The sequence below is a fragment of the Bidens hawaiensis genome, unplaced genomic scaffold (assembly GCF_021521415.1).
Source record: "Bidens hawaiensis isolate Kalapana, Puna unplaced genomic scaffold, B.hawaiensis_p1.1 tig00003510_1, whole genome shotgun sequence".
Taxonomy (NCBI): domain Eukaryota; kingdom Viridiplantae; phylum Streptophyta; class Magnoliopsida; order Asterales; family Asteraceae; genus Bidens; species Bidens hawaiensis.
The window spans coordinates 1,591,112-1,603,667 of NW_027491198.1; the positions used below are offsets into that span (position 1 = coordinate 1,591,112).

Genomic DNA, 12,556 nt, shown 5'->3' on the forward strand with positions numbered 1-12,556 from the left:
GAATACTTAAAATAATTCTTTTATCATTTAAAAAACTATTTACTTGTATCTAATCCGACTTATATGGTCCATGGTTTTAAAGAGATCCATTCATATATACATAATACGATTTCTTCTAAATATGTCCCTAAGTTTATTATGAAATCTGGACGTTAATGGAATCAAATCAAGTCAAACATATACATGCGAAATTCCTACATCACATACATCATTGAAACTCCTTATGTAGTTTTTCTAGAGATATTAAAGATTAGTGGGAGACTTAAGTGTCTCAATCATAACTTACAAGATTTGCAAGAGGTGGGGGAGTGAAAACTTGATATTATCTCAATTGCACCTCTTGTACAAGACACTGCTCCATCACAACACTATTTTATCAAAACTTATCTCTTTAGAATTTACTACTACTCTTACAAAAGTTTCATTGTTGCTTAAACGTGAACAAATTCAGATTTCTTACTAAATTAATCCTCACCAAGAGAAACCGCGACAACTTATATTATTAACTTGTTTCTCTATTAGAATCTATTGGTCTTTAAATACTGACCCTAAGTATGCTAATTTCCTAAAGGTTTCTAAGGTCAGTGGGAGTAGTAAAAGTCTTTATAATGACTTGTTAAAAGTACAAGAGGCGGGGGGAAGAGAGATTAAATTTTACTCCAATTACACCTCTTGTACACCATACCGCGCCAAATCTTACACACTTAGAATCCTGAAAATGATATCAACCTAACTAAGAGCTAATCCATAAAACTGAGACTTTTAAAATTACCCAATAATCAACTTATGAGGCCATCTAGGTTTTAAAACCTACTAAATTTGATGCTTATGTAACCTCCCTAACTAAAGTTGAATTGGATGTTGGAAAGTTTAATGATCATACCCCTTATAATTAAACCATTAGCATCAATCATAATTGACTCCATAAGTCGCTAATGTTTTGAGATTTGGTTGAATCACCTAAAGGTGTTCATAACTAAACTAAATCCTAACACAAACGTTAGACACTAAGAAGCATAATTTATTATTAAAGGTTAGATTCAAAAGGGAATAAATCATCAAAGAATCTTACAACCTATATTATAAAACATTTCTTTGAGGATCATCACTGTTCAAGTAGCTTATAATAGTTAAAGAGTTACGTTAGAAGAACATTAAAACAACTTTCTCTAATAACTGACTTACATATCTACATGCTCATAAAACAACCTAAATGTTATAAACTAAAGGTTAATGAACATTTAGTCTATAAGTCAATAAAATCCATATATGGGTTAAAGCAAACATCAAAATTTGATGAAATATTTATACAATTATTTTCATCAAAAGCCAAGTGGATTAATATACCTACCTCAAGATGAGTGGGAGCAACTAAAAACAAACTTGTCCTTATATAGATGACATTCTTCTGACAAGTATATGTTACATAAGTCAAAGCATTGTTCACACACTTTGATATGAAATATCTCAAAGATATCCCTTACATAATAGATATCATAACATTCTGAGATAGACCCAAAGGGACATTAGTTTTTTTCTATAAGTTTTATCTTAAATGGGTCCTTACACATGTAACAAACAATATTGCTATGTTTATAGGATAATAGGATCATTGAGATTATTACCTTATGCTTCATTAAGTAGAAGCCTTATGTAGGTTCAAGTCTATACTCGTTCAGATATTACTCAAAATTGTAACACACTAGATATGCCTAGATTAATGTGAAACATCTAAAAGAGTATTAAAATATCTTTAAAAGAAACGAAAGACTATAATTTAAAAGAAGAAATGAGAATTCAAACCGGTATATTACTCTAAACTTTGTCATATTCAGAGATAAGAAAATGTAATTTTCGGGATATATTCGTATGTCAGTGGATAAATCTATCTCATGGAGGAGTCATAATAAATGAACTGATAACAACAACCTAAGTCATAACAACATAGTATGTTGATTAATTACAATGTTGTTGAATATTTATTAGTGGACTCATAAGTTTTATTATACTCCAAATAACTTATATATTGAAGACTAATTATGATAACGTCAGATACCATATTTTCTCAAACAGTAACAGTTTGATAGGTGCTGCATTAAATTTTGATATGAAATTAATTATTCGTTTATGAACGATTTGAGGAATCTAAATTTTCATATCGAATACATTCATGATATGCTTAAGGATCCTATAACTAAAGGTATATTACCCATAACTATTATGAAAGCGCTTATAATCATGAGGGGTTTATTAACGACCACGTACAACTGCATATCGTACTATGAATGATTAACTATTAAATTTTCTCATCAGTTTGATTTTGTACGTCTCTTAATATGTTCTGAATGCATAATGACATATAGACGAATTAAATATACAAATCAAACATTCTGAAGGGCTTACTTGAAAATTTTGATCATAACTACTTAGGTTTTAAATAAGGATTGCAGTATGATTAATGGGGGTCTTGAGCTGATGTTCAATTCAATGACTGTATTTCTCTGCTCCAGTTTAAGTTTAAAATTAAAATGAGTGTTAACTCCTGATCAGGCTTATCTAATACTCATAATAAATGATTACTCGGCCAAGTGGGAGAATGTAAGAATAAATATATTTTATATATTTATTTATATGGCCATCATTATCATTTATATAATAATAGATCAAAATAATTAATTATACCTTATTATATATTAGCATGGTAATTGATGATGGGCCATATTACTCTTAATAGCTAATAAAGGGTTTCCCCTTGGGTGTATATATAGAGAGAATAAATTAACATCATAACCTAATCTCACACACATAAGTAAATCATGTGTCTCCTCTCTCTTCTAAACCGGGTTCCTCTCAAGAACCTTAACCATCCTTAACTATACATTCTAAAGGGGAACTCGATTAAGATGACAAGCATATCGACTACATCATACCCTGCTGCGGTTACTACTCTTCATGCTCTAACAGGTTCACAGGTTTAATATTTATCATGTTTTATATTACTTACATGAAAAACTGATCATCAGCAGAGACCCAACTAGTAGATTGTAATTGATCTTTGTAATACGTATTATATGGAATATCTTACTGTTTTGCTATTGATCTCATATTTCATTTACGCTAGTTAATTTGTTTTGGAAGATGGTTTTTAACTTTTCTTTTAAGCTATTGGGCTCAAAATGTAACAAAAGTTATAAAATAGCATTAGACCGCCCAAGGGAATGGGCTCAAAAGTAGGCTGGGGTGGAAGTAGAATATTTATTATTATGGATATGGGGATAAAACTTCGTAATATATGACTATATGTAGTACTAGTTTGATCCTCCCGTGTTGCGGGGGTTTATTCAAGTTTTTGTTTTAATCGTTTTGCTATTTTATGATGATATTTTTATTTTTTAACGTAGTTTAGTTTTAATTTAATACATATATATTAGTTATTATATTTTTTAGAGTTTGAGTTTTTCAATTGAGATGTGTAGATTTTTTAGATTTTTAACAAACAAACATGTAGTTGACAATGGTATTAAGTCTTGTGTCTTCTTAATTATGACTAATAATGATCAATCAAGTGTTAAGGGACATGTGTGTGATATATAGTAATCAATAATGAACTAAAACTATTTTATGTCACATTGTCTTAATTAAGTCATCATCTAAACATTTAGATTGATTAAAGTTTAAAGTATTGTTTTCCCAACACAATCATATGAGAACATGTAAAGGAGATAAATTAAATTAGGGTTTTAAGATAGTGTTTACCAATAAATGAGATCTTATAACCCATTTGAGGGCTATTAGGGTTTGGTAAAACCCATAACCCGTGTAAATTATTCTTTGATGATTAAGAGGTTATTTCACAAATAAATGAGATGTTATAACCCGTTTAGGAGTTATTTGGGTTTGGTGAGACTCACGATCCACAAAAATTATTGTTAGATTATGAAAGAGTTTCATAAACATATGAGATGTTATAACCCATTTAAAGACTATCTGGGTTTGGTAAGACTCATATCCGTTAATTCGGGTCAAATGCATGAGAAGCCTCCATTTAGAAATCAAGCAATCTGGTGGCTCTAAAGAATGTGGGGAACAACCTGAGAGCGACACATAGGATTTCATGGTAGACAATTATATAGATAGTTAGATTCAATTATTATTTCTATCTAAATGGAAATTTTATAAATTCATAATTTTAAAGTTTTAATTCTTACCCAAAATGGATTTTTAAAAATACATGAATTTAACATGGTCACAGCCTGGTTCTCTTAATTCGATTTCTTAAGCAAGAAAAGTTGTCCATATTATTTGAGCTTTTAGAAAATAAACTGTGTTTTAAAACCTAATTGTGTAACAATTTTTGGTTTATTTTTGTGTCGTGTTCTTTGTGTGCTTGTTCTTGCTTCTTGTGGTTGTCCTTGACTTCAATTGTCTAGTTGTGAGTCAAGACATGTGAGTTTAAATAAGTGTTTTATCACTCCTTTCGGTTATTGGTCTATTGAACACTTGCTTTTTGTTAACATCGAAGTGATTTCGGTTGAAGTTAATGTTATTCTAGAGGACAAACGTGTGTGGATTATAACCATAACTTACAAGTTCGTATTGTAAGGATCATTCACATTTTTGTAAGAAAATGTAATGAAGTATTACCACCGACCCTATTGCAATTTTTTTTTTCCTTTTTGTAAAAGATATTTTGAGATATGAGTATTTTTATTATTTCAATTTTATTTCTACAATTTTTTTGATACCAAACAACATAAAGTAATAATTCATTTCATTCTTATATGTTAACCAAGCAATACAACGAAATGGTAATACTTCATTACATTTTCTTGTCAATTCCATTCACTCTCATTCCATACCTCCAACTAAACATACCCTTAGGCCGTGTTCGTTTCACAAAATTGACAGGAATTAGACGTTATGGGATTTTAATTCTCTTAAAATGTGTGTTCGTTTCAATAAAGAAAGGAATCGGAATGAAAACTAAATCCCATCAAATCTCATACTTCATGGGATTTCAAAATCCCACCATGGAATGTTATGATAAAAATTAAAAAGTGGGAATGTTTTAAAACCGTAACCCACTGTTGCCTATCTTCGCCGATCTGTTACAAGATCTGCCTCCACCGACATCCTCCTCTACCGCCGTGCTCAACCACCATCACTCTCGTCCACCGTTGTGCTCCTCCACACCAAAAAGGTTTGAGTTACGTTTTCCCTTATAACCACTTTGATTGCAGCCAAATTTTCACGTGTACTGTGCAGTGTATATACACCCATTTTGCAGCCAGTTTTGGACTTTATTTAAAGAGTTTTTTTTATTAATTTTTTATTTTTTTTATTGTTTTCACCTAAAATCAAATCTGTTTTATTTAGATTTTTTTATTGGTTTTCGATTTTTAATTAATTTCTGGACTTATTATTATTTTTTATTTTATTTTATATTTTTTGTTATTTTCAAACATTTTTTTTTCTTATTTTAGATAGAGGGAGGATAATAGAGAATTCCAATTCCATCATCAAATTCATGAATCAAACACATAATGGGATTTTCAAAGAATCCATTCCAATTCTAATTCCAAATCCAATTCAAAATCCAATTCAAATTACGAATTCAACGAACCGAACACGCCCTTAACGTTTTTCTACCAACTAAATCCTAATCCGGCCTATTTGTTGTCTCATGATTGACCCATTTGAATTTAACACCTATTTTCTTAGGTTGGCCGACTTAAAAACACGAGCAAGTATTATAGATTACTTGTAAAAATAAATTGGATTATATTTTAAGTAAACATTGGGATAGGTATAATTCAGTTGTCTTACCTGGCTCTTAAACCCTGACAATTTGATAATTAATACTTGGGTCAAATGTTTTCAAAATGAAACTAATAAACTTGCAATAAATTTCAAATAACACCAAAAACTTTGTTCGGTTAGTCAAAATGGACCATACATTTCTAAAAATTATCATAAATCAATTCGACTTGTCAAGTTGCAATAATTTTCATCATGTGCTTGTCAAATCGATTTTAATCAAATTTTGTATATTGTTAAAAATGATCTTATGTTAAAACAATCAATGTGGCTATCTGTGTCTTGTGACATCTGTTATAGATATCAAGTCCGAACAATCACAACCCTTCAAATCGTCAGCTTAAATGTCGATTGTATTAAATAAAAAACATAACTATAACTCGGAATCTTGGATATATAAACATAGTATGATTACATGAGCTACAAAATATAAAAATATAAAATAAACCCAAATGGATTAAAGGATTGTAAAATAGCACAAACTTAATTTTAAAAACCTAAACACAAAATACTGAAGTTGATATGAATAAACAAGGGCATTTTGTATTCATGACTAGTCAGATTTAATACCTTGTGCAGAAGCATGTGATCCATCATTAGCTTTTCCATCACTTTTCAAGCCATCTCTTAGCTGAATCAAACCAAAAGGATATTATTATTATTATTATTATTATTAATTAAAATAAACCAATTTATTTATTCTCTTAAAAATGGAACAATGAATTAAACCACGTATTTACCTGTCGCAGGACTTTCTTTTGGTACGGTAACCCTAATAAGATAAATAAACAAAATATTAGTAAATAACAAAACAAACAAGATAACACTAAAAATGAAGAACAAAGATTGTAATAATCATAATACCTTGTCTGTTCCATATATGTAGTCACAATAAGTGAACACAGATGCAAAATTACTTTGGCTTTGTCCTCCAACATAGTGATGATAATCATGGTAATCAGCTCCACCAAAAAAAAGGGATAAATTTTGTTAATGTCCATGGTAAATCATACCTGAAAAACAAATAACATAACTTATATTTTGCATTTTTGCCATCCACATATATGTTTCATGGAAAAATATCATAAAAGCTTATGATATGTTTGGATATGTGGGGTTGGGCAAAAGTCAATTCTTTACTTAACATGACACTATTTCCAATCAGGCCTAAGTTTAATCCATTATTAGGCTGAGGGGTGTGGGGGGCTCTAACGGGGGCTTTAGTGGGGCTCCAGCCAATAATATTATGATGTGTGGCAGAGAGAGAAACTTGATAAGGGGGTTGTTGGAGCCCTGGCCCCTGGTGTGGAGGGGCTCCAACAGGGGCTCCAGCGAAAATTTTTTTTTTTATGTTTTTATAAATATATTCAAACAACGTATTATTAAAAAAACTTATAAATTATTAAAAAAACACACATTAATATCTAAAATTCAAATTACAAAAAAAAACATACTAAAAATTAAACAAACAATAATACTTAATAATAACACTAATCTAATACAAGATCATCGGGTCGCCTCGCCCACAAATGTTCAACCAACTCATGTCGAAGATCCCCGTGTATCTCACGGCTCTTGATATTTGCTATGTTATGAAGTCTTTGTTGATCACTGATTGTGGACGGTTGTGGCGGAATGTCACCTTGGTAGTTTTGGCAGATAGCTTTGCCCTCGTCTTCTAACGTCATGTTGTGTAGGATCAGACACGTGTAGACGACGTCCGTTATCCTCTCCCGAGTCCAATAACGTATCGGGTTCGCCAGTACATAATATTGTTTTTTCAGAGCTCCAAAAGCTCTTTCAATATCTTTTCTAGCAGACTCTTGCTTCTTCGTAAAATACTTCCGTTTGTCGGCGATTGGATCTGTAAAAGCTTGAACTAACAAAGCCCATTCGTTGTAAATACCATCGACCAGATAGTACCCGTACTTGAAGAGTTCTCCATTTGCAACAAAAGATTGAGGTGGTTCAACCCCGTCGATAAGGTCGTTGATCAAATGTGACTGATCGATAACATTAAGGTCGTTATTTGACCCAGCAACACCAAAAAAAGCATGCCAAAACCAAAGATCCTGTGACACCGCCGCCTCGAGTTTAAGGGTCGGCCCTTCATGATCACCACGGTGGAACTGACCTCGCCAGGCCGTTGGACACATAGCCCATCCAACATGCGTACAATCGATGCTACCTAGCATCCCAGGAAAACCATGTTTTTCTGCGTGCACCTCATATATGCGTTGGATGTCATACATTGTAGGTTTACGCAGATATCTCCGAGCGTAAATCGATATGACTCCTACGTATATAAAAATAATCTATAAACATATAATATATATTACAAAATGTAATAAATATTTAATAAAAACTAAAATTAGTTTTTTACCTTGGCAGAAAAAATGAAGGGATTCACGTGCAACCCTTTTCGACATCTGTAAATACTCATCCAAAGCGTCCGACGAGATGCCGTACGCTAATTGACGGATAGCGGCCGTGCATTTTTGAAGAGGGGTAAAACCGGGGAGACCCCTAGCATCCTCCCTTTGTTGAAAAAAGGGATACCGTGCCTCTAAATCACTTGCTATACGCATGAACAATTGTCTGCTCATTTGGAAACGAGTTCGAAAATCCGACTCCTCGTATACCGGTTGAGGGCTAAAATAATGCCTAATCAAAGTATCGTTAGCACCCGATCGATCACGATCACGAGGTGGTGCTCTAACCCTCGGGACTCGAGGTTGATGGGCTTGATTTTGCAAGAGATCGACCACGGTTGCGGTCAAAACTCCCCCTACATGAAGAAGCAAATCATCCTCTTCGGAAGAGTCGGAATCAGACGAGTACCACGACATTTTTTTTAAAAAAAGTTGAGAAGATGAATTGATTTTGGGTGAAGGTTTGAAGTTGTGGTATAAAAATGGGATGAAATGGGGTATTATATAGGGAAAAAACGTTTTTATTTTTTAATTAAATAAGAGCCAACGGCTCTTTGAAACACTACCAACGGCTCTTTGTCCCTTCCCAAGGCCACTTTATGCCCTCCTCTGCCGCTAACCCCATCACGCCTGCTTTGTTTTTCGTGCTCGCGCCCCGCTAGCGCCCCCGCTAGCGCCTGGTGGTGTGGTGGTCGCGCCTGGGGGCGCGAGCGGAGGGGCTCTAGCGCCCCCGTTGAAGCCCCACACCCCTCAGCCTTAATCATCATTTCATTAAATAATCAAAACATCACATCAGAAAGTAAGCTAAAAAGCTGAGATTATTACAAAAGCATGCTTGCTTATGTTTAATTGTTTATGCTTACTTACCCACTGTGAGTCTCAATGGCTTCCATCTGCCTCAAAGCAATCCACAGCCAGAATGTAATCATATGACCCAGAACCATGGCGGGCCCCAGAAAAGACGGGATCCCGAGAATCAAAACCTCGGCCCAGTGAGCATACGGTGCTGCAAATCCTATAGGTGTTGTGTATTCATGGTGAACTTTGTGTATTTTTTCATATCCCCATTTTCCATGCAGAAATCTATGGATCCAATAATTCGTGTAGTCCTCAACGAGAAAGTAAACAAACAATTGTAAACCGATCTCCGTTAATGATGGTAAGGGCAAGCTTGTTCTGATACCAATCATCTGCAATGTTTAAAGTCAAAAGTAATATATTCTCAATCATCAGCAATGTGAGAAAAGTAAAACAGTAGTGCATACTTCACTTTTTCTTTGCCTTTAATCTTATAGTAATATAACAGTATTATTTGATGTTCAGATTCACTCTCATGAAATTCACAAATCAATTCCATCAAAACACAGGATTTAACTAACAGTCTACACAAGCATAACAAACCCTAGTTTTTATATATTGAAATTTACTTAATAACATTCACAAATCAATTGCATCAAACTACGCATGAGCAAAACCGAACCCAAGTTAACCGAAACCATACCAAACCATTCATATTTTCATATATTTCTAGCCTTTATACCTCCATTAATGTATTTATATCTTCATTTCATGTATTTCTAAGCAAAATTTAATCCCGAGTTTTATTTTGGTTATTAACCGAAACTAACCGAACCAAACCAAAAACCGACATACTAGCCGAATAAACCGAACCGATTAACCAGAAACTGATTGGTTAATAAAATAGATTAACCGATGACTTTCGTTTCAGTTTAAGCTAATAATTAAACCGAACTATGCACATCCCCACATCAAACACACAGGATACAACATTTTAAACTAAATAAACCCACAAACTAACCAAATAAACCGAACCCATTAAATAGATTGACCGATGACTTCGGTTTCAGTTTAGCCTAATAACCAAACTGAATAGTGCACAGAGCGGATACAACATTTTAAATTAAATAAACCCACAAACTAACCAAATAAACCGAACCCGATCGGCCAATTAAACATATTAACTGATGACTTGGGATTCAATTTAAGCTATAATAACAAACGACTTACTTGAATCGACGGATACGATACGAGTTGCAGAGGTCCGACAACAAGAAGAAACGTGCGCATTACATCCAAGTAGCAATTAATATTATCAGCAACAGAGAATCTGACTTTGGGTTGGATTTTGTAAGCAAGAACATGTTTAGAGAACAGGAGTTCGATGAATACGTAGAAGAGAGGAGTGAGAGTGAACACGAGGAACAGGAAGAGAATGTTGTGGCAGTAGAGGAAGTAATCGGATTTGGTGGCGGTGTAATTCAACCACAGGGTTTCCGCCGCGGTGAGTGGACGGCCGATGGCGGTCTCGGCGGCGGCTATGGAGGTGTAAGGAAGCATATTCCGGTGCCGGAGTTTTATTTCCGGTGGAGAATGAATGAATGATACAAATAGACGAGTCAGATGTATTTTTTTCCCTATTTAATGAAATTGTTGTGTGTGTTTTATTTATTTAAGTAATTGTTTAGAATTACACTTTTTGGTTTTTCTTTGGAATGTACCAGTTTGGGACGTCTTCTTTTCATTAACTAACTATAGTTATTGTTTGTTTATTTTGAAGAATTTGTTGTGTGTTTGAAGTTTTATGGTTTATTTGGTATGCAATAATAGAATGAATAAAGAAACAGAGAATTGATGTGGTAATAGAATAGATAAAAAATAAAATAAATTTTTTTTATTGTTAGCAGTGTTAGTAATAATAGGGTGGATCTTATACAAATAAAATTAATATATTAAACATATAAATAACTATAGTTCTTATAATTTTGAATAAGAGTAGTTATGTTATAGAAAATAAAAAAGTGTATTAATAATTAATCTAATTCAAAAGTTACAGTGTAATAATAATTACTTTAATATTAACATAATTAGTATAGTTATTTGTACGTTTCTCACGGTATTTGTCACACCCCGATCAAAGACGGCAGAACATGTCGGGGTGCAACGGATTGCTCATGAACACAAGACACTATTAAAATGACAATATTTAATCAACACATTAATTTCATTCAATCACAAAAGTAGCACATCTCGTTCATACAAATAAATACCAAATACAATAAATAAATATTGTTCATTCTTCTAATAACCTAGCGGTATCAAATAGAATGACGTCTTCAAACTCCAAGTCAAGTAATAATCAAACCTGTAACAATGCATAAAATAATATTTGTCAACACATATGTTGGTGAGCAATTTCATAGTTTTAAGTATATATAATATGAGCGAAATCCACAAACATATATGAGACTATAAATAAAAGCATCGATCGTGGTATATAAAATATATGTAAATGAGGATCCTTTTGAATCGGTAACAACCGGCATACTTAGATAATGATGCCCTATGCTACTTGCACAAGACTAAGTAGTTATGGGTGCGTATAATCATACTTATTGCGTTCCACAACAACATAAAATAAACACTCGTGCACGTAAAGCATATGAAACATATAACACACAATAGAGCAAGTATTATAAGTATCATACACCCTAAAGTTTGTGGTTTGAAGATATATTATAAATCCTTCTTGTTTTGGATAAGTATGCATCTTATCCCCAAAGTATAAAAGTGAAAACGGGGAGGGGGGGGAGATGAAATGTACTCACGTGAAATAAGTAACTTGAAGGATAGTTTGCGATAAAACGGGGAAATAGTAGGTTCAACGGGCAAGACCTAGATTAAAAAGGGTCTTGAGTTAGTAGATGAGTTTGGAAGCTTTTAAAGTAAAATAACTTGACAGATAACATAAATAATTAAAGTTTGAAGGATAAAATGTAAACACACAAGGAATTAAAGTAATGATATTTGAAAAGTAAATTTACTCGAAGTCGGGTCTCGGTATTCTATTTATTAGTTTTTACAACCTTTGTTAAGTAAATATTTGGGTGTAATTGCAATATTGCAAAGTTAAATAGATACCAAAACAAGATTTACGAGTGTTCGGATTTGTCGGTTCGAGTCTTGATAATTTGTCAAGCTCGAAGCAGATGTTCCAAAATGATATATGTAACACCCCGGCTAAAGCGGAATACGCCGGAGTGTGACGTACAGATTGCTCAAAACACATGTGACACTATTAAGTGACAATATTATCATTAATTAATTTAAACATCAAGTACACAAATTTAACATCAAGTACACAAGTAATAATACAAGGAAAATAAAAGAACAATTAGCAACATGTCCATTTATTAATATAACCTTAGTTCAAGTGTCTTCTCATTTCATCATCTAATAATTATACCTGTAACATATATATAAAATAAAGTCAATTAAATGAATAGTTG

General features: G+C 32.9%; 1 pseudogene across 1 annotated transcript; it reads right to left on the reverse strand.

Annotated features, from left to right (window-relative positions):
- Positions 1 to 5,957: 5,957 nt before the first annotated feature.
- Positions 5,958 to 10,868, reverse strand: LOC143623662 (methylsterol monooxygenase 1-1-like; annotated as a pseudogene). Its single transcript, XR_013151939.1, has 5 exons — positions 10,278 to 10,868; positions 9,117 to 9,439; positions 6,682 to 6,830; positions 6,558 to 6,589; positions 5,958 to 6,448 (listed from the first exon to the last, which is right to left on the reverse strand). The product of XR_013151939.1 is annotated as a methylsterol monooxygenase 1-1-like (transcript).
- Positions 10,869 to 12,556: the final 1,688 nt, after the last annotated feature.